The sequence below is a fragment of the Oryzias latipes genome, chromosome 2 (genome assembly GCF_002234675.1).
Source record: "Oryzias latipes chromosome 2, ASM223467v1".
NCBI classification, from domain to species: Eukaryota; Metazoa; Chordata; class Actinopteri; order Beloniformes; family Adrianichthyidae; genus Oryzias; species Oryzias latipes.
In genome coordinates, this window is record NC_019860.2 from 15865317 (window position 1) to 15886727 (window position 21411).

Here is a 21411-nt window from a genome sequence, read left to right on the forward strand (position 1 = left end):
GGAATATTTTTAGATGTACGGAGGAAAAGTTTGAAAAGAGAACAGCTGGGTTCAAGGTCATTTAGTTCTCTGACAAAAACAATCTGTCTGCTTACCGTCATATAGTTCAAAGTCACAATAGGGTAAAGTGATTTTCTGTCTTCTTACCTGACAGCAGAGTATGTCTCAATGCTGACATGTTATTCCTCTCATTCTGGAGAGCAGACCTAAACCCAAATTTAAACATTTTATTTCGTCTGTTTTGTCACATGTGGGAGGGACCGAATGGAGGGCCTGTGCTGCCTTATTGTCACCAACTTGAAAGTTGACATGTTTGACATCTTGGTGTGCAAAATAAAATAAAAAAAAAAAGTTTCAGTAGGATGCGCAATGATGTGATCGCAAAAAAAACGAAATATGGATTATTAATTGGAGTCCATTCTGATCCGCAGTGTGGTGACAGTAGGATTGGGTATAGGTGTGTGTGGAGTGAGGAGCGGGGGAGGTGGGAGTCTGGAAGGCTGCGCTGTTCGGCGCTCGCGCTACCTGCACTTCGGCATACCAATGAGTGGGGTTAAGAAGGCACGACTCCTCGTGGAGACGCCGTTGCTTCAGCAGACCCAACCCGCCAAGTCTCCGCGGGCCCATTTCCAAAAGCTGCTCCTAATGTGGGCCTGTGTCAATCACCCTACAGACAGCTCCCCCCCTTATATCCTTCTCCTGTCCATATGAAATAGTCATACATTAGGAACCAGGGGAGAGAACCGCCCTGCCTGAAGTCCTCATGTATTCTAATACGATTCAGAAGCTAAGTGGAAGACGGTCGCTGGTTGTTAAAGCCACTCGCCGGAAAGCTTCTTTTTTGGCTTTCAAAGACTCAGTCTTCGACATGTAAGAATTGGGCTGCCTTTCGTCTCGCTTGTTTGTCTTGGAAGAGTCCTACTGTGCCGGTGAGAGGAGGATTTAACGGAGGAGGTGTTGTTCTGTCAGCCAACGGACAGGGGGCTGGATCTCCCAGTGACATGTTTATGTGACAACATCATTTGACAGCTTTGACACACCATAGACAAACATCTTCAAACGAGAAGGCAGTATACCAACCCACCCAACGAAGATACCTCTTTTCTGCCAAATGTAAACCAAGTTGACGGACTCATTTTATGTTTGTTTTTTTAACAGCTTGGTGCTTTGGAGTGCATTTCAACGTGTCTCAACTTCAACTTACAGCACCGTTTGACTGACTGTGTCAGTAAAATACAATAAAAAGTTTGAAGAAAGGTGACATTCAATAAATATTTGTGAAGTTGTTTTCCCCCCACTCAGTTTGGATATTTATCTTAAAAAGGAAACAAAGTTGTCCTTGCCAAAAAAAAAAGCTTTAAAAAAAACATTCAACTTCTATTGTACAGGCTGCTGTTTCGTCCTTAGTTTGTCTTTTCCAATATTTTTCCATTCCAAAAACAAAACCAGGCATTTAAGTACATTAGACTGTACGTGCTGAACTGTATCATTGACACAGATCAATTAGATTAAAATGCTTCATACCTACACAAGGCTTTCATGTTTAAAATAATTTTTTTATTACAATTATTTTAAAAAAATTACGGTGTTAATTTTTTTACTGGAGATAAGTTAAATCAAGTGTAATTTGATTATTTTGAATGTTTATGAAAATAAAAATAAAAAGGCTCAGCCCTTATTTAGGTTAGATGATTATTATATCAACAATTAGAAGAGCATTTTTGCTAATATATTTTAAAGATTTTTGTTTTTGTTAGTTTTAACAATATAAATGCAATTTTTGTCTTCGTATGGTATTGAAAGTCTTTACACAATAACTAAATCTTTACATTTTTTTTCCCTTTTTTTATTTTTATTTTGTTTAATCCTATTAATAAAGTATTATTCAACTGATATTTAGTACAACTGGTCATTAACATCCTAAACTTTCATGGAACATTACCCTTAGGTCCATGTATCTAATCAACTGAGTGATGATAAAATAATATTGGAAATTCAGGTGTGTTTAGATTGTTACATTTTTCAATTATTTTCCTAAAAATGATTAAGTTGTACAAAAAAGATATAGGCATTGAGGTTTTTCTTGAGATTTTTTCAACCTTCGAAAACAGAAACAGAGTCTTTATATAGATTTTGATGGAATGAAAGAAAATGTTTTTAAATGCAAGGATAAAAAAAAGTTTAATGTCCTAATGTTTTTCTGCAAGGTCTACCAATTAAATTGCAGAGGGGTCCAAAAGTAACCAATGGGCAAAAAAATACATATATAGCAAAAAAACACAAACTTTTTCATTCTTAAAGTATCTTATGTTCTCAGTTTAAACTACTTTAGAGAATCTTCTTTCCATTCAGACTATTTCAAGACTTACAGTGTCTACATTAAATTTCTGCATTATTATGCAGCAGAAGCACAGTTGATATCGTCTGGAACAATAAATATTCTGTGCAGAATCTACACACAAAGCACAACAGCAATAAGTTCATTTATTATTTACACCCTTTGACTCGTGGATTCATGCAGCCAAACTGCATGCATTCAATACAGAAGAGAGCCGAACTGCTTTACTGTCCAATATAAAATTTCTGAGACAAAATAGTCACAGTCAGGACAATTCAAGTCACTCATCTGTTGAGTTTGGCAAAACCAAAGAAGTAAACTGATTTTTCTCTTGTTTGTATAAAATAATATATTTTGTTGCAGCTTTTCTTTTCGTAAACAGTGTCCTTGTTGCTCTGGATGACACTATGAACTTCATCTGTGAATACAATCCTTGTAGATGAGTACTTTCTTCCGCAACGATAAACACCTACTTTTTGAGATATTTTTTTGAATTTGTTTATTATTATTTATTGGAAAATGTACTTATCCTCCAAGGTCACTGGAGATGAACAGTAAGCAGGCTCATTGGTTAGAGTGGGCTTTTGAAAGAAAAAGAATCGACCTAGCTCGATGTCAGCTGTGAATTTTAAAGGGCACGCATTATAATAGGAATTAAAAAAAGTCATTTTGGCTTGACAATGTCCATTTAACTTTGGTTTTAGAAAACACTTTCTTTTCATTTATTCTTTCACTTTCGTATGACCTTTTAGTAACTATTTAAAAAAAAATCGAATCTTTTAAGGACACGAAATAAATCACACTCGTCAAACTACTGTAACTCTGACCATTTTCGCAAGTTCCGTAATTCTGACTGATTCTGAAGTGGAGAAAAGCAGCTTTGTGTCGATATTCAACACGGCATTATACATTATTTAAAACATTCACCAAATTAGTAAAAAGTTGCATATTAGCCCCTGTGCTATCTTAGATGACCCCACCCTTCCATTGACGTGTTCTCCCTACCATGACAAAGGTGGATAAAGGTGGAAAGATTTCATGTAATCCATGGACACCAGTGAAGATCCCAAATCATTGAAGAAAAAAGGTTCAGCGCACTGTCTAGTGGGTCTAGATGACCCCACTCCCAACGTTAAAGTGCCTAGGATAGCACAAGTGTTACAGCCAAGCTGCTAGGTCAGCTTCAAAATCTATTGGTTATTGTTAACTGCGTAAGCCCTTTACTACTCTAAAGTCTTGCATTAGTGTTGCATCTACGTTAATTCCGTAACATAAACCAACTGAAGCAGAGAAAAACTGTTTTGCATCGATTCATTACTAACGTAATGCAAATATTTGAACGTAGAGTGTTAAATCTTTTTGGCGTAAATGTTTGAAGAATGTCAGCACTGGAGATAAACCTCCAGGTTTGTACATTGTCAGGTTTTTTAATCCCAGCTCATTGGTGTTTGCACTTAAAAAAGATTTTACGTTACACTAGAGAAGTGCTGCAACCTTTTTTGAGCCAAGGTACACTTTTTCTTTGGCAAATATCCTGCTGCCCACCAGCAACCAAAGATTAAAAAAAAAAGAAAGTGAACTCTATAGTCTGTATTGATGTCCAGTCCTTCTGCAATCTTTCATGCATTTATTGAAATAATTGAGGAAGAAAAAGCTGCTGCTGTTTTGTCTAAAAATTATGTCAATAATAACTTTCAACCAGATTAGTTGAAACTTTGCCCAGGTCGTTGTTTTTGTGTCCAGTTTCCTCACATAAATCAAATCTATTAAGATGACATTCTTTCTGAACAGTGATTTATTTTTATATTTTTTTTTAAATAACACATATGGGCTAAATAGGGTGTTGATCTCAATCTAGAATAGAATAAACAACAAAAACCCATTCTATATTCTTGTCTTGTCTAATTAGCACTAGTTTAAAAAAAATACATTTCATTGATTTGAATTCATGAAGATGCAATCTCAATTTGTTCATTGAAACCATTATTCGCTTTCCTTCAATGCCATTTCTTCCACTTTGAGACAAAGCCTACTTTTCTATTTTTTTTCTGAATGTCAGCAAATAAACCTTGTTTTGATTAAATCACTAATTCTAAAAAAGAAATCTGTCAAAAACAAGGCAAAGATTGTTTTTAATGGAAATGTGGAAACAAAAAAGTCAATATAGGATTGGATTTGTTAATAACTAAAGCAAATCACAACCTTGTAAATTTGAATCACATCAGTTTGTGAGTTTCTCAGTGTTATTCAGCCTTTTGTAAGCGTATTGCTCATGTGCTTTATAGGATTTTGCCTTATTTTTTGCTTTTTATTATGCTTTTAGTTCCCTTGAGATAAATAATCAGTTTCGTTGTATGTCTGTTAAAGCTGCAAACAAAATCTTCAACAGAACAACTTGAAAAAGCAAAGAGGATCATCATATCTATTCCGAAAGTCCTCATTTATTTTACACCTCCCCATGATTACTGTATATGGAGTCGTATCGAGGTACCCATGGGTTGCTGTTCTACGTTCTGCAGTGTTTGAGCATCCAATCTTGTTTGAGGTCAAAGTACATCAAGCTTTCAGGCTTGGTCCAATAGTTCCATGCTTGGCTGAATGTGGCCCACGCTGGGCTGAGACATCACGGCAAGTCCACAGGACGCGAGGTAGGATGAGTTAACCACAGGGATCTGAGCGGATTTACTCACCTGCCAGCATCCTTTTTTGGTCAATGGTGCACCTATTGTACAGCCTCAATAATATGCTATAAGCAACACTGTGGCATAGAACAAACAAAGGCTTGGCAAAGAGTCGAACCGGTTGTTGTCTGACTTTAGGTAATGTCAAACAAACGGAGAGGAGGAAAACCAAAATGCTGCAGATCGCAGGAAAATTGTTTGATGTTCTATTTGTCGTGGTTGCAAGAATAGAAAATGTTGAAGTCTTTGAGGGTTAAGAAGAAACGCATCAAATCAGATCATCAATCCGATCTATTCCTTAATAAGCCTGTAAGGTGAAAGTATGACGGAATGTAGTTCTTTCACATTATTTGATAGAACTTATAAAGGAATTAAAAAATGACACGCTCTGAAAAGATTGACTTTACTTCGGAGCGAGGAGAAACAGAGGGAGTCCACACAGATTTTTGTTCTGCTTCTCTGCAAAGCTTCATGAAAGATTGCACCAGTCTGCATGCTTAACTTCAATTCTGTCAAAAAGGAACAAATATAACAAAAAGCGATCATACTTGGACCCTTTGGGATCAGAGCCTTAGCTCCAGTGTTGACTTACTTTAAATCCCTGTAACTTTTCAACCATTGATGCAATCAAGATAATTCCAACAAATTCTGAGATCCCCAAAAAGCAGCTTTGTGCTTAACAGTGGTTTCTATTCCACAACTGTATATGCTTTTGATGAAAACCTGCCTAAAAGTAAAAAGCTCACAGACACAATTTTTGACCTTTAACTTTGTCCTTTGAAGACAGAGAAAAAATGTTTTATTTTTATTTTTTACTTTTCAACGTCATGTTTGCATCTGATTTGCCTCTTTTTTATTTCCAGGTATGTTTGAAAACTGTTGGAAATTCACACAATTCAATGTTAGATTTTTTTTTGTTTTTTTAATTTTTTATTTCATCCAAGTCACTTAAATCATTTAAATCTACTACATTTTTGCTACTTTGTACAACAGGTGAAAGTTAAAGATTGAATCAAAGGAATCTCTTGTTTGGCAGGTCATGCATTGATGCCTTTAACTGTTTGTGAACACATAAGACGTTCAATGTGTTTAACCCCTTATGTGTTCCATCATCAAATTTAAGGTATACTATATATATATTTTTTAAAAAGGAAAAACTCTAAAGCATTAAGATAAAATGTTGTCCGACCTTGAAAAAGTCTCTTTTACACAAATAATTTTTCAAATTGCAAATTATTCTGAAATACCTTCAGCCTAATAAGACCTTGAATTCTGAAAACTGCACTCTGTTAGCATATAGGATGTAATCCACTGGAGGAATTTATCATTACTGTGCGAGGCCTGACGGTATGTGAGCTTTTAAAATTAATGACAGAAGCTCTCTGACTTTTAGTCCATCTAAAATTTTCATTAAATTTCATTATTCAGCTCTCTCTGTGGCCCTGAATTAATAAACTCCAGGTATCATACCATGAATTCATATTACATTTGAGACGCATAGAGGCAGGTATGCAGTTCTTTTTCTCTCCCATTCACAATATTCTAAAAACACAGAATTAAAAAAGTAAGTTCAAATCACTTCTGCTCGATGCAGAACTTTGGTTATTACCTTCAAAGTGGATCGCGAGGACAAAGTGGAAAACGCTGCCGCCTCCCGCACACGCACACATGCAGTGAGGTGCTATTTTAGTAGAGGTTGAAATCAATGGTTCTACCATATATCACTCAATTGGCTGGGAAAACATCTCTTTTTACTGACACTGACAAATTAAGGGCAAGATTTTTCCTTCAGAGGCTGAAAACCTTTCATCTCTGAATCGGTTTCTAGAGTCGTACACATGAGATATGTGATGCTAAATATGTTGCAACTAAGAAAAAAGGTTTCCCTTTCAGCTCAACAAAATCTTTCAGACTTGATACTGTAGATTCCGCTTTTACCAAACAGTAGATTTTCCTGTTTTCATTTTCCAGATGTATCTTCAGATTATATCGACAGTTTGGACTACAGACCATTGGACTGTGAATAGCAGATTTCTGCTGTGAGCAGGGTTCATGTTTGTTTACCCCGGGAGTGACGGCAGAGAGGTTAAAGCTCCCTTTAGGCTCTATAAAGAGCCTGAGCTGGAAGGCAGTGTGAACAACTGTTAACAGCGCTGCCCCTGATGGGTTTTCTTTAACTAAGTCTTGAAGAGCTTTTTATACTGTGACTTCTCTTTCAAGAAGAAGGCAAGCATTCAGGTCTCCTCTCTTGGGCTTTGAACCTTCAAATTGTGAGAGAGATGGAGGGAAGGTTTGAGCGCGATTGCTTGACGTGAGTATTTGTTCAGGGACGGAAAAAGATTTAGGCTAGAACATACTCCATGTATGCATCTCCATGGTTTGCATCTCCATGGTTTTAACAGGCAGTCAATAAGAGCTGACTAACTGCAACTTTACTTCCTAAATGTGCGCAGTCTTTGGTGCAATGCTGTAAATATTACAGTATCGGCTCAGTCTTTTGAAATTCCTCTGTTCATCTGTTCTTCTTTTTTCAAATAACTTCTTTCAGTGTAAGACAATTGCAAATTTCAGATTAAACTACAAATTCTGGGCACCAAAGATTATATTTTTAAAAGACTTAGAATTCTGCAAAGAAATCTAAATTTTTTAAAGAAAATAGACAAACAAAAGTGATAATTTCATACTCAAACTCTGGATGAAAAATCATGACATGACTGGTAAATTGAAAGTAAAAGAGATACGTATTTGTATATGAAAATCTACGTACACATGTACATTTTAAAACCACTGTTAGTTTTTTCTCTAATGGCCATACAGGATAATAAAAACAACAAATTCAGTTAAAAATTTGACTTTAATCTGTTAGTATTCCGACTTTAAATGCAAATTCAACAAAAGAGACAAATCAATCATTCTACATGAAAAGTTTTTCTATTGATTCTAATTTTATCATAATTTTAATCACAGGATAAAAATAATTATTTAAATTGAATTCCAGACTAAAAGTTATATTTTACTGAAACTTTAATTTGCAGAATTTTAAAACTCAAGAATGATAAATCTAAACTCAGATATTGACATTTTATTGTGATCAATGGACGTCAAAATCTAACTCAAAATATGTTTTTTACTTGGAAATTTTCTTTTTTTCTACTGTAGGAAAAAATGTTAATAATATTAATTTAGGTTTCTGCTTTTTTGTTCTAAAAAAACAGCTTTTTTTTATTTCTTAAAACAGGTTATCTTCAGAAAAGAAACAACAATCTAAATGCATTGGGAAAGCTGGATTTCCATACATATGTGTCCTTTTCCTAGGTGAAATTAAAATTTTCCCAAATTTCCAAAATCTGAATTAGAAAAGAACACTTTGAAAGTTTAACTTTAGGTATTAATGCCTCATTATTGGTAATCTTTTTTTTTTTGGTTCTATTTTATTTAATTGGGATTGCAATAAGAAAACTATAAAAATTCTGTGACTCATTAGAATTTCTAATTTAACTTAGTATTCTGTGGGGGGGGGAAAGTCAGTCACTTTTATTTTTTATGAAGATCCTAATCTTATGTAAGAGACACAGTTCATAAAGAAAGCCAAACATACTAGTGATGAATTAAATCAACTTTAAGAATCACATTCCTCCCAACTTGCTCTAACATGCGAGTTCTGGAACCTTTTTGTCAAGCTGGATGCTGATGCAATAACAAGAAAAAAAAGGCTTCATTTTTACATTATATTTATGTTTTTCAATTAAAAAGAAAATCCAAAATACAATCCAGCATGAATATTCAACTGTAAAAACTCAAATCGGGCTACAGATGCTTACGCACATCACATAGGACACGACAACCAAGAAGACATCTGAGAGACGTGTAACTAATTGTCATATAACCTCCAATCGGGGCCATGAAAGTGTCTAAATAATGGCAGCTAATTCCCCTTGTATTGTGCTTTCTTGATGGGCTTAAATTGAATGAGTCAGGATCCATTCTGGCGTAATGTGGAAGCCGGGGCGCCAGTTCACGCCGGAGATGTTCAAGGTCGACCAGATCCAAGTGAAGGGGTGACGGGGGAGATTTAACGCCAGGCGGCTGAGTCAATGGATAGGCTGGGTTTAGATTTGGCACTGCATACATGTAACCTTGAATTATTGTTGTTTTTACCCCCCTCCCCCCCATCTCTGCTTTGAAAGCTTTTCTTAAAAACCCCATCTTTGTCACCCACGTTAATGGCACAATCAGCTTGAAAAAAAATTGCTGCCACAAATTATTCACTGCAATCCTCCGTTTGAGCGCCGTAATGCTCTAATTGGGCTTTTATGACTTACAAACTGCATCTTCTGCTTTCTTTTTTTTTTCATTCTCTTCCCCTCTGGCGTTTGTTTTCCTCCCTTCCCGCCATGCTGCCGGAGTGACATTGAGCCTCTCCCTGTCGGGGTGCTCTCTTGTCTCACTCCAGTGCACATTTTCGCTGTCCCCTCTTCTCCTCCTCCACCCCCAGACATGGAGCTTTTGACTGAATACATTATCTGAGCTGTTGTTCTGTTTGTTGTTGTTTTAGTATCCAAGAAAAGCGATGAATTATTAATGCTGACAGACAAACAAAAAAGGGATTTCTAGTATTTCTTAAGAAATACTGCAGGAGAGTTGGGGTGCACAATGGGGACTGGTGTTTTAGCAAGGCTTTACGAGGATAAAACTCCTTCCTATAAGGAGCTAAGTGATGGGTGAATATCAAACACACTTTGATTTAAATTGAAAATGAAAGTAGAACCAAACTGTTTTCCTTTTCTAAATACAAACTGTAGCAAAAATCCAACTTTTCCAAAGGTCTTTCATTTTCTTTCCAACTGTCCTGAATTTTATATCCCAATTAGGTGACTCTGAAGCAGGGATTGCTGTGCCCCCTTTTGGATATCAATAAGCATTACATCTCCATCTGTGCAGGATCAGACCACCGTAGAGGGAGGAAGAATCCCTGAGATTTAAAGCTCCCGTTTGTTTCAACGGGCAGTATGTATCCTTTACAGCTCCTGTTTTGATCAAGGACGGTGGGTGACCAATGAACTGCTGCAACTGCGTCAGTTTGTCACTGCGAAGAGTCCTGGCATGTGGACCATTTATCAGAGATGGGGGCTGCATGACACCAACCCAAACCTCTTACTGTTTAAAAATAAAATAAAAAACTATAAAAGAAAGCGTCCAGTTTACAACTATCAAACTCACGTGCTGTTTTTGCCTAATTACATGTACATGGTATATTTTTCTCAACAACAACAATGGGTGTTTAATTGTGTTTTAATTTAACAAAAATACAGAATCTTTAAGCAGGTTTTTAAACGTGTTTGGCTGTAGCTGAACTCGTTTTAGGCTAGCAGTGTTAGTCTAACACTCCTCAAAGCAGTTTTTGGGGGAGTGGTGGCCAGTCAAAGTGGTTACTTTGAGTTTATCCAAAGGAGTCCAATCACTGCCTTTTTAAAAATCGCATAAATTCTTTCAAAAGAAGAAACTGTAGGTTTTTCTCTTCATTAAAGACTTTTCTATACTTACAAGTTAACCCTTTAACACCGGGATGTTAATAAACCGTAACTCTACACCCATTAACGTGATCAACGTGAATCAGCCGATTCTGATTCACCTTTTCATATTGGCTTTGCAATTTACTGGTGGCAAAAAGCCACTTTTTCTCCACGACAGGATCAGCTCATTTATGCTGATTGTGGGAATGATTGTCACCCATTGGCCATAGAAAAAACTAATAGATATCAACCCTTTTACAAAAACTATTAATTAATCCACAGTGTTCTGATGATTAAAACTTAAATAAGTTTTAAGAAATGATTTTCTTACATATTTTCAAATTGACAAATTGTTCAACATTGTGCATTGTGGTTCATATTTGCCAATCTAATGAGCATCGATGCACACACTGGATTTTGGAATTGTGGAATTGGACACCCCGATAAAATGGCAAACACCCAATACGGTGCATTAAAAGGTTAGTGGTGAGGTGAATAAGGACACAACTGTAGTGTTGTGGCAAGCATCTCTCAAAGATCTCATAGTTACATACACTGCCGTAGAGCAGTGGTAGGGCGGTCGACCTATGATCGTTAGATTGCAGGTCCGATTCCCGCCCGTGTGTGGACATGTCCTTGGGCAAGTCATTGAACCCCACCTTGCCTCTGGTGGAAGGTTGGCGTCAGTGTTCGCCAGCGGAGCCGCCATCAGTATGTGAATGTGTGGGTCTTCGATGAAGGTAGAGATGCGCTATACAAGTATACGCCATATATACGCCATACTTTACAAACAGAGAATTTTGTTTCCAGTCTGGGGGAATACTAATAGTTCCAAGAATTTCCATTACAAGAACCTAGAATTGTGGGTGGCTGGGGGTGGGGGGCAGAGCCTTTAGCAATCATACTCCTACTTTTTTTCTTTTTAAGATGTTTATGCTGACTTTGTCTTTAAAGCTACACTTAATACATTTGTTCTGATATAATACCCTTTCTTTAAGGATGATCTTGTGTAATGTTAGTTTCCTGCCCCTCTTACACATAAGGGTTGTTATCCCAGACCATGGAGGAAGTCATATTTGTTCAATATTTAGTTAGGTATGATGACAAACTCATAACTCATTTACTTTCTTTTTCTCTGCCCTTCATCTGTGAGGGAATAGGGAGGCAGTGCTTACAGCCATATCCAGTGGGAGATGGTCCTGAACCCTCTCTCTGGGCCCGGCCTCTCTGCTCTCTGGCTCCACCCCTCTGTCTCTGTGAGTGACTAAGCAATGACATGGTTATGCTGCTATAGACCTGGACCGCTGGGGTTTGTCTAAAGACCTACTAGGCATTTTCCCTACCTTTCTCACTCTTTCTTAACAACAGCTGTGTATATCATGGTTTGCAATACGGACATTTATCTTACTTGACTTATAAGAGAGGCTTCTCTTGGTATGCTTCATATCCTCTAGGTCAGGGGTGTCCATACTTTTCCGGCATTAGAGCTACTTTTAATAAAATCAGCTTCAAAACATCTGCACACGCACAAACACACACAGATCTGTGTGTGTATCTGTGTGTGTAAAAAAACACTCCGCGGGTGGTTTCTACTCCAAGCTGGGGTCCTCTACCAGAGGCCTGGGAGCTTGAGGGTCCTGTGCAGTATCTTAGCTGTTCCTAGCACTGCGCTTTTCTGGACTGAGAGGTCTGAGGTCTTTCCAGGTATCTGTTGTAGCCACTCCTCCAGCTTGGGGGTTACTGCCCCGAGTGCTCCAATTACCAAAGGCACCACTGTCACCTTCACTTTCCATGCTTTCTCCAGTTCTTCTCTGAGTCCCTGGTATTTCTCCAGTTTCTCATGTTCCTTCTTTCTGATGTTCCCATCGCTTGGCACCACCACATCCACCACAACGGCTTTCCTCTGTTCTTTATCCACCACTACGATGTCTGGTTGGTTCGCCATTACCATCCTATCAGTCTGGATCTAGAAGTCCCACAGGATCTTTGCCCTCTCATTCTCTACCACCTTCGGAGGTGTTTCCCATTTTGACCGTGGGGTTTCCAGTCCATATTCTGCACACATGTTCCTGTATAATATTCCAGCCACTTGATTGTGGCGCTCCATGTATGCTTTCCCTGCCAGCATCTTACACCCTGCAGTTATGTGCTGGATTGTTTCAGGCACCTCTTTGCACAGCCTACACCTTGGGTCTTGTCTGGTGTGGTAGATCTGAGCCTCTATCGCTCTGGTGCTCAGGGCTTGTTCCTAAGCTGCCAGGATGAGCGCTTCCGTGCTGTCCTGTGGGCCAGTCCTTTCTGACTTCTTGATATCAGCCACTTCAGTTATGGTCCGGTGGTACATCCCATGCAGGGGTTTGTCCTCCCATTAGGATCTGTCCTCCAGCACTGTATCCTCTGCTCTCCATTGCCTGAGACATTCACTGAGCACACTGTCAGTTGGGGCCTTGAGCTTGATGTACTCATGCATCTTGGATGTTTCATCCTGGATAGTGGCTTCTACACTCACTGGTCCTCGGCCTCCTTCTTTGAGGCTAGCATACAGTAGCAGGGTGCTGGATTTTGGATGGAACCCTCCATGCATGGTGAGGAGCTTTTGTGTCTTAACATCCGTGGTCTGTATCTCTTCCTTTGACCATCTTATTATTCCTGCAGGGTATCTGATAACTGGCAGTGCATAGCTGTTTATTGTCCGGATCCTATTTTTGTCATTGAGCTGACTTCTCAGGACTTGCCTTACTCGTTGGAGGTATTTAGCTGTTGCAGCTTTCCTTGTTGCCTGCTCCAGGTTGCCATTTGCTTGCGGAATTCCAAAGTACTTGTAACTGTCCTCAATGTCTGCTATTGTTCCTTCTGGGAGTGAGACCCCTCCTGTGTGGACTACCTTGCCTCTCTTTGTCACCATCCGGTTGCATTTCTCGAGCCCGAATGACATCCCAATGTCAATACAGTAGATCCTGGTGGTGTGGATCAGGGAGTCAATGTTACGCTCGCTCTTAGCATATATCTTGATGTCATACATGTAGAGGAGGTGACTGATGTTGGCCCCATTTCTGAGTCGGTATCCATAGCCAGTCTTGTTGATTAATTGGCTGAGGGGGTTCAGACCTATGCAGAACAGCAGTGGGGACAGGGCATCCCCTTGGTATATCCCAAATTTGATGGACACTTGTGCAAGTGGCTTCCCATTGGCTTCAAGGGTGGTTTTCCACAGCTTGTATGTATATATATGTATATATATAAATATATACTATATACTATATATATATATATAGAGTATAGACCGAAAGCTTGGACACACCTTCTCATTCAACAGTGATGAAAGTCAGGCAAGGAAAAAATCCCTGAACTTTTCTTTGAGCGATATGGCGGCGCAGAGAGAAATTTTTGAAAAATACATAGTCTTAGATGCATTCTGGTACATTCTGGCAGCTCGTTATTCACTTCTTAATCAAGAAACTAAGACTAATTGGAGCATCATCATTTGTCATTCAAACCCCTAGTTTGACTTAACATTAAGGACTTCCTGGTCCTAAAAAAGAATTTGGATCATTGCTCAAAGTATAACAATCCTACAATCTAAGCTTTTCCTAAAATCTGCAAAAGATACAATTGCTAAAATATAGTAACATCAAAGCCCCAAATGGCAAAAAGAACACCAGTAACTATGATATTCTATGAAAATACCTCAGTTATTTATACATTATTTCTGCTTTAGAAATGACTGATGTACAACATTCACTTGCACTGTTTTCTCAAACTATAATTACATCAAAATATGGGATCTATTTAAACTATCTTTCTATAACATAATACATCAATTCTTTAACACCAATACTAAGTAATCTGGGAAATATCAAAACAAACATACAAACTAAATTAAACATTGTAAACATTCTTTTTTAAGGGAGTCTTGGTCCAAACCATCAAATACTTATAATTAATGTCAACTATACTGAACTAAATCATGGTAATTAGGAAATACAAATAAATTAGATAGAGAAATGTATTCAAAATAAAAACTGAAACTCAAAACTAAAACTGAAATTATTTCTGAATTTGGTTTTGAGATTATTTTACACAAAAAGTATTTGACCTACACTACCTTAAAAATATTTTTTTTCCAGCCAAGACCACTTCAATTTGTTTTTTATCGTCTTCTCACAACTGAGGTCGTGACCACGCTCAATAATGACGATGCCTGCCATTATTTTAACACAAATTTGATCGCAAACTCTTCAGATTTGTTTGTGAAAGTTTAGCGTGGGTCAGCCAGTTTTGGTCTCTAGGGAAGCAAGTCACGCTGACCACGTGGTGCAGACAGAGCCAATCAGACCCGTCGACGCATCCGAAAGCAACTAAAACGTCCCGTCATTGGTCAATTAGGCCGGGAAGACGAGAGATGGCCGCGACCATAGAGGAAGCGATCCGCGGAGAAATATAGAAAATAAAGCTAAAATTCGCCGATTTCAGACCATTTTTTCATCCGGAAAGCGATTTGTCCGTAAAGATCAGGTCTTTATTTCCCGGAAAGTACGTTCGGTTTGCTCAAAAACCCGGATTTCCGGGAATTCCCGGAAGACTTTCATCACTGATTCAAATGAATGGGAAGGTGTGTCCAAACTTTTGGTCTGTTTGCGGGCCCTCTCCAGACGCTCTCCATTGATGTAGAGGTTGGATCGGTGTTCTGCCTCCTGAAGTCCACGATGATTTCCTTGGTGTTCAGAGTTAAGTTGTTGTCTAAGCACCAAGCTGCCGGCTTCAGGACCTCTTCCCTGTAGGCTGCCTCGTCTCCCTTTGAGATGAGTCCAACGACTGTGGTGTCATCAGCAAACTTCACGATGAGGATGTTCTCGTGCTGCGGACTGCAGTTGTGGGTGTAGAGGCAGTAGAGGAGTAGGTTCAGCACAAAGCCCTGTGGGGAGCCAGTGCTTAGTGTGCGTGTTGGGGAGAAGTGGGGGCCCAGTCTCACAGCCTGGGGCCGGTCAGTGAGGAAGTCCTTTATCCAAGAAACATGTGACGAGAGCAGGCCTAAAGTGTCCAATTTTCTGATCAGTATGTCTAGGATGATTGTATTGTTGGCAGAGCTATAGTCCACAAAGAGCATCCGGACATAGCTCTGCTGCTCCTCCAGGTGGCTCAGCACTGCATGCAGGGCTAAGGTGATGGCATCCTCTGTAGACCGGTTTGCAAACTGGTGGGGGTCGAGGTCTGGGGGGAGGTGATCACTGATGTGCCGGAGGACCAGTCTCTCAAAGCACTTCACTTCATGATTACTGGAGTGAGCGCCACTGGACGGTAGTCGTTGGGGCTGGAGATGGGAGATTTTTTCGGCACTGGGATGATAGTGGCAGATTTCAGACAGGGAGGTATCACTGCCTGGGCCAGGGAGAGGTTGAAGATCTCTTTGAAGATAGGTGCGAGCTGAGGAGCACACGCTGTAAGTACGCGCAGGAACTCCATCCAGCCCGGCTGCCTTTTTGGGGTTCACTGCTAGGAGCGTCTTCCTGACGGCGTCCTCAATCACCGTTGGTGGCGTGATTGGAAAAGTGGAGCTGGTGGAGCTGGATGGGATTGGGGGTGAGACTGGGGCTGGTGCGGCAGAGTTCTGTTGTTTTGGAGCGTCAAAGCGTGCAAAGAAGTTGTTCAGCTCCTCTGCTAGCGCTGGACTCAGATGGTCTGTAGTTACTTGACAGCCCCTGTAGTTGGTGATGTATGCCCTTCCACACCTCCCGCGTGTTGTTGCCGGACCGATGGGACTCTATGGTCCTCCTGTGGTCCATCTTAGCTTTTTCAAACCCCTTTCCTCAGGTCAGCACGGGCAGCTCTGTACAACAGAACAATGACCCCAAACACACCTTCAGGCTGTATTAGGGCTATCTGATCAAGAAGGAGAGTGATGGGGGCTGCCCCAGATGACCTGGCCTCCACAGTCACCAGACCTGAACCCAATCGAGGTGGTTTGGGGTGCGCTGGACCGCAGAGTGAAGGCAAAAGAGCCAACAAGTGCTAAGCATCTCTGGGAACGACTTCAAGACTGTTGGAACACCATATCAGGTGACTACCTCTTGAAGCTCATCAAGAGAATGCCAAGACTGTGGAAAGCAGTAATCAAAGCAAAAGGTGGCTACTTTGAAGAACCTGCAATGTGACATATTTTCCGTTGTTTCACACTTTTTTGTTATATATAATTCCACATGTGTTGATTTATAGATTTGATGCCTTCAGTGTGAATCTACAATTTTCATAGTCATGAAAATAAAGAAAACTCTTTGAATGAGAAGGTGTGTCCAAACTTGTGGTCTGTACTGTATATCTTGAGATCGACGCATAAGCCAACCCTACTCTAGGTGCTGCAGCCACTACCTACAAGTTTAGCTTTAAAACAGATGTTTCCAGTGGCAGAGTGTCAGTTAACTGTGTCTAAATCTACTTTTGATTTTTTTTCCTATTCTTCTATTTAGAGGGACTTTTTCTTCATTTGCTTGCTCAGTATGGGGATTGGATCGAAAACCATTTAATGTCACCTTTTCACTATGTATGATATTTAAATAATAAATACAGGACAATCTGGCCATCATAGACTGACCATTACCACTGTATTTTATTTTATTTCATTTTTTTCTCTCCATATTGTTATTTCTATCTTAACATATTATTTTTTTTATTATATTTTATTATTATTATTTCTTTTTGGTCTATTACCCCCACCCCCAAAAGAAAGTTAAAGGCATCTAAGATCAAAGGGGTCCATTCGATTGGTCAACAACGTAAAGGGGTCCACCTGATTGTCCAAATGCATAGAGGGATTTATTTGATTTGCTTAATACTTCATACTGCCATAAGGTGGTTTAAGCACATTTAAGGTGACCATTTATCGCAATCTTAACAAGACTTTGCGATATGTCTATTGCACAGCTTGATATCGCGTTTTATTTTTGCAGGCATACTCTTTAAGGTACAACACATGCTCATTACCAGATAGCTCAGTAAGGCCTCCGATTTTCTCCTCAATACATCCCAATTAGATGGTTTCCAAACTGTTAAGTGTTAAGTTAAATAAACAGTTTTCATGTCACTGTTTTTTCACCATTTCCACCCCTGCAGGATTCACTTCTGCAGAAACAATCACCTTTTGTATTGGGCAGACATTAGTTTGCATCTCTGATCTACACCAGAGTGCACGAGCTTTTGCCGAGGACCATAGTGTTTTAAGATCCACTACTGAAACATTTTACACCTTAAATGGGCTGTGATCTAGACCTGTTTGAAGACACTAAAAACTCTTTGGCTTCCATCAAAATCTGCAGCTGCGTTACACATACAATCCTCAAGCTCTACAGAGATTTTCACACATCTGATTGATTTTAGCAGCACACAGCCCAGTTGAAGACATCTCTTTTTCCCTGCTTTTTTGTATTTATAGCACCTTCTCAAGTCTTTCCCCAAACTGGAAGGGAAAAAAAACGGTCTCTCTGTTTGGAGTTTACTGGATCAAAGAAGAGGTAAATATAATTTCCATAACATTTGAACCAGTTAACCAGCAGCGCAGCACTGAGAAACACCACTGTAAGCGTCTGACAATGCCAATGAGGCAGGAACTCCGTGATTTGCCGCTCCGCCAGAGAGTCGAGAAGCAAGCAAAAACACAGGGAAGGTGAGGGGTCAACTGCGCTCTCCCTGCATCACTTTCCAAGCAGCCCCTCGAGCGCTAGCGATGTTTTAGGCAACCGTGCCTCAATTTCGGGGGGAGGCCTGATGGATGCCATTCCCAAGGTGAATGAAAAGAATAGCATTAAGCTGCAGCTCTCTGCCTGCAGAGAGCTCCACTGCTTTGGGTGATTCATCTATTGATTATTTCTACCCAAGCATAGAGGTGTCATGTAAACACACATATATTAGCCGTCTACAATACACATGAGCGCCCCTAACACACATGGTGGATGCAGTGAAGCACGCCTCGAGCCTACTCGCTGTTTTATAATCACATTCCCACTTCTAGCAGCTTTCAGGCATTTTCTAACCACCAAGCAGACATCAGTTGGAGAACTAACTAGAGATGAATGAAAAGATGAAGGAATAAATAAATGCTAAACGTGAATTACCTCCATATGAGTGGGCCAACGATTATGGATTGGATTTAAAGCAGCGGCTTTGTCAATATGGTGGGTGGGCTAAGTTTTGTGCGGATTCTTTTCAAATTCAAAATGTGTCGAAGTGGAAATAAAATAAAAAAAAATAAAAAACAAGTTGCGAGAAGTTGCGAGATCGAACTCGAGACGAAAACTCTCACCACATTATCATGAGTGACGTCCAACTTTCTTGCAGTTTCCAAAACTCCAAACTCATTCAGAGTTTCTAAACAACTAATTTATTTATTTAAGTCAATTCATGAACATATGAAGTAAAAAAAAAAAAATTTTTTTCAAAATTAAGAAGTTTATCGATTTTATAGAAGTCATGAAAAAAAGTATCAATAATGGTAAATCTTTTTAGAATAAATTTCAAAATCGAAAGGTTTAAAAAAAAAAAACTAAAAATTCTAAATTTTGACATGTTTTCTTTCTTGATCCTATTTTTTCCATACTAAAGGGCAACCAGAGGATCTTTTTTTTTTTTCCAAAATGCATTTTCCTTGCCTAAAAAGTTCATGGTAATCCAGTGGATTTCAAATGTTAAATCAAGTAATTATGTCAAGTTTTGTCTAACTAACACAGAAATCCAAATCTGTCCTCCAAGAGTTGTCAATTTAGTTTGAACAGGTCACAAAACTACTTTGTTTCATTAGAAGATAAGAAATTACAATAAAATGCTCACATTTACCCCCCCCCCCCCATCCTTGTGCCGCTATTTGACTTATCGCCAAGATCCGGTGAGCTGTTACACTTTGTTATTTCTAAGCTATCAGATGTAATTGGTCAGAAAAAGCTACATTTTTTTGTATACATACGTTGTATATGTAGCAGCATGTATTTGGTTGTGGAGTTATTTTCACACTTGCAGTGAGTCAGACGAAGAGCCGACGTCTAACCACTGACAGTGAAGAGCAAGGAAAAAGGCCTTCTGATCCAAAGGACCAACACCGATGATCTACTGCTGTGAACTTTGAAGTAAAGCTCTGACTGGAGTTTGTAGCAGCAAAAAACGTTGTCCGTGATTCAGAATAACAGAATTATCTGTTACTTAACTCAGATTCATCTGATTTGGAAAGTGAATCATCAAGTCTTTGAAAGATCTTTATTTAGCAAATGAAACTCTCTATCACATCGATCAAGTACATTTTTTCTAGCAATTAGAAAGTTAACCAATGAAAGACCTTTTCTGCATCCACAAAGAAAGATATTTGTAATAATTCCAATTGCAAGAAAAGGCAAAGACTTGACTCAATCTGGACATTTTTATTTGGGCATACCTTTTTTTTCTTTCTTTACTCCCCCTGACAAAAGTGAGAGCCAGACGACTCTTGAATTATAAAACATTTTAGTGTCACTTCAGTTGTTTTATTAAAAGATATTGATTTCTTGTAATCAAATGATATTTCTTCAAATGGGTCATTTCTTTGAGGGTCATTCAGCATATAAAAAACGAAAAAACACTGCAATGTTTTTAACATATTTATGGGTCTTTTTGTTGTGGAGAATATGTATAAAAGACAATAAATCTTACATTTTCATTTCTGAATACCTCTTTATTCAAATACAGATAAAAAGATTGTATTATCTATGTAGAAAATACACTGGGCGGGGCCACAAGCTGCCGGCTCTGCATCCACTTGTAGACGACCAGATCCACGTGCGTCCTCGTTTTCTTGTCCGAGCCGACATCCGATACAAAACTGGATAGCTACCATATTGCTCGCCACTAAAACAGAGAACTCTCAATAACAGGAGGGGGGGGGGGGGGTTCCTCTGCATTTCCCTGTGTGTTGGTGTGTACCAATTCCCAGCTCAATGAGTCTGGAAGGATTTATTTTGCAATGTGTGCTTTCTTTTTACTAAACAGGTTTTTACTTTTTTTTTTGTCAAAAAAGAAAAAAAAATTGGCTTAATCCAAATTTTAAGACCACTAGAAACGGTTTTGAAGTAGATCAAAAGATTAACAGAGTGACACTTTTAAACATTAAAGGCTTCATTTGATTCCTATAACATTTAGCTGCCAAACGTCTAAAAATGATGGCAGAGTGGGGTCAGGTGTGCTCAGCTACACTGTAGCCACCCCAAATGTGACTTGGAACATTCAAAGCTTTTTTATTTTATTTTTTCTGTTACTTAGTTCTGGGAGAATGTCCTAAAAGTCGGTTAAAGATGTAACTGTGTCCGACAGATCAGCATTTTGTTTTGCCGGCGTTGAGAATTCTTCTCCTCTGGACGATCAGGAACGCGGGTTTCAGGCTCAACCTTTCCAAAGCTAATGCCAAAGTTGTCACTTACACTGGAAATCATCACTATGGCCAGGAAGCGGGCCTCTCCACCGTGTGCGTTTCTCTTCTTTATAAAAATATATCTATCCAACCGTTGGACGCAGGTTTTCCGCCTCTGGGGTGGTAATGGCATTCTCCATGACAACGGCAGCGTGACACGGCGGTGCCCTTGAGGGCCGGGCGCTCCCTCTGGGGGTAGTGCGGCAGAAACACGACAGGGTCAACGGTCGCCTCCCATCATCCACCAGCAAGCCGCCGTCCTCGCTCTCCTCCTCCGTCTTTAGGTAGGTAGGGAGTGAGGGAGGAGAGGGAGGGGGGGGGGGGGGGGGGGGGGGTCTTGAAGCAAGCCCACTCAGTCCAGGCCTGGCAAGGGAGCTTTCGCCACGGGCGGTTCTGGCTTGGTCTTCAGCTCTGAGCTCCTCACTGTTCCTCCAAAGCCAGGGCCGGATCGATACGTAA

The 21411-nt window shown here is 39.4% G+C and overlaps 1 long non-coding RNA gene across 1 annotated transcript; it reads left to right on the plus strand.

The window, feature by feature from the left end:
* Positions 1-4228: 4228 nt before the first annotated feature.
* Positions 4229-12086, plus strand: LOC110016746. Its single transcript, XR_002292079.2, has 2 exons — positions 4229-7330; positions 9961-12086. It is a non-coding gene; the product is annotated as an uncharacterized LOC110016746 (long non-coding RNA).
* The last annotated feature ends 9325 nt before the right edge of the window (positions 12087-21411 follow it).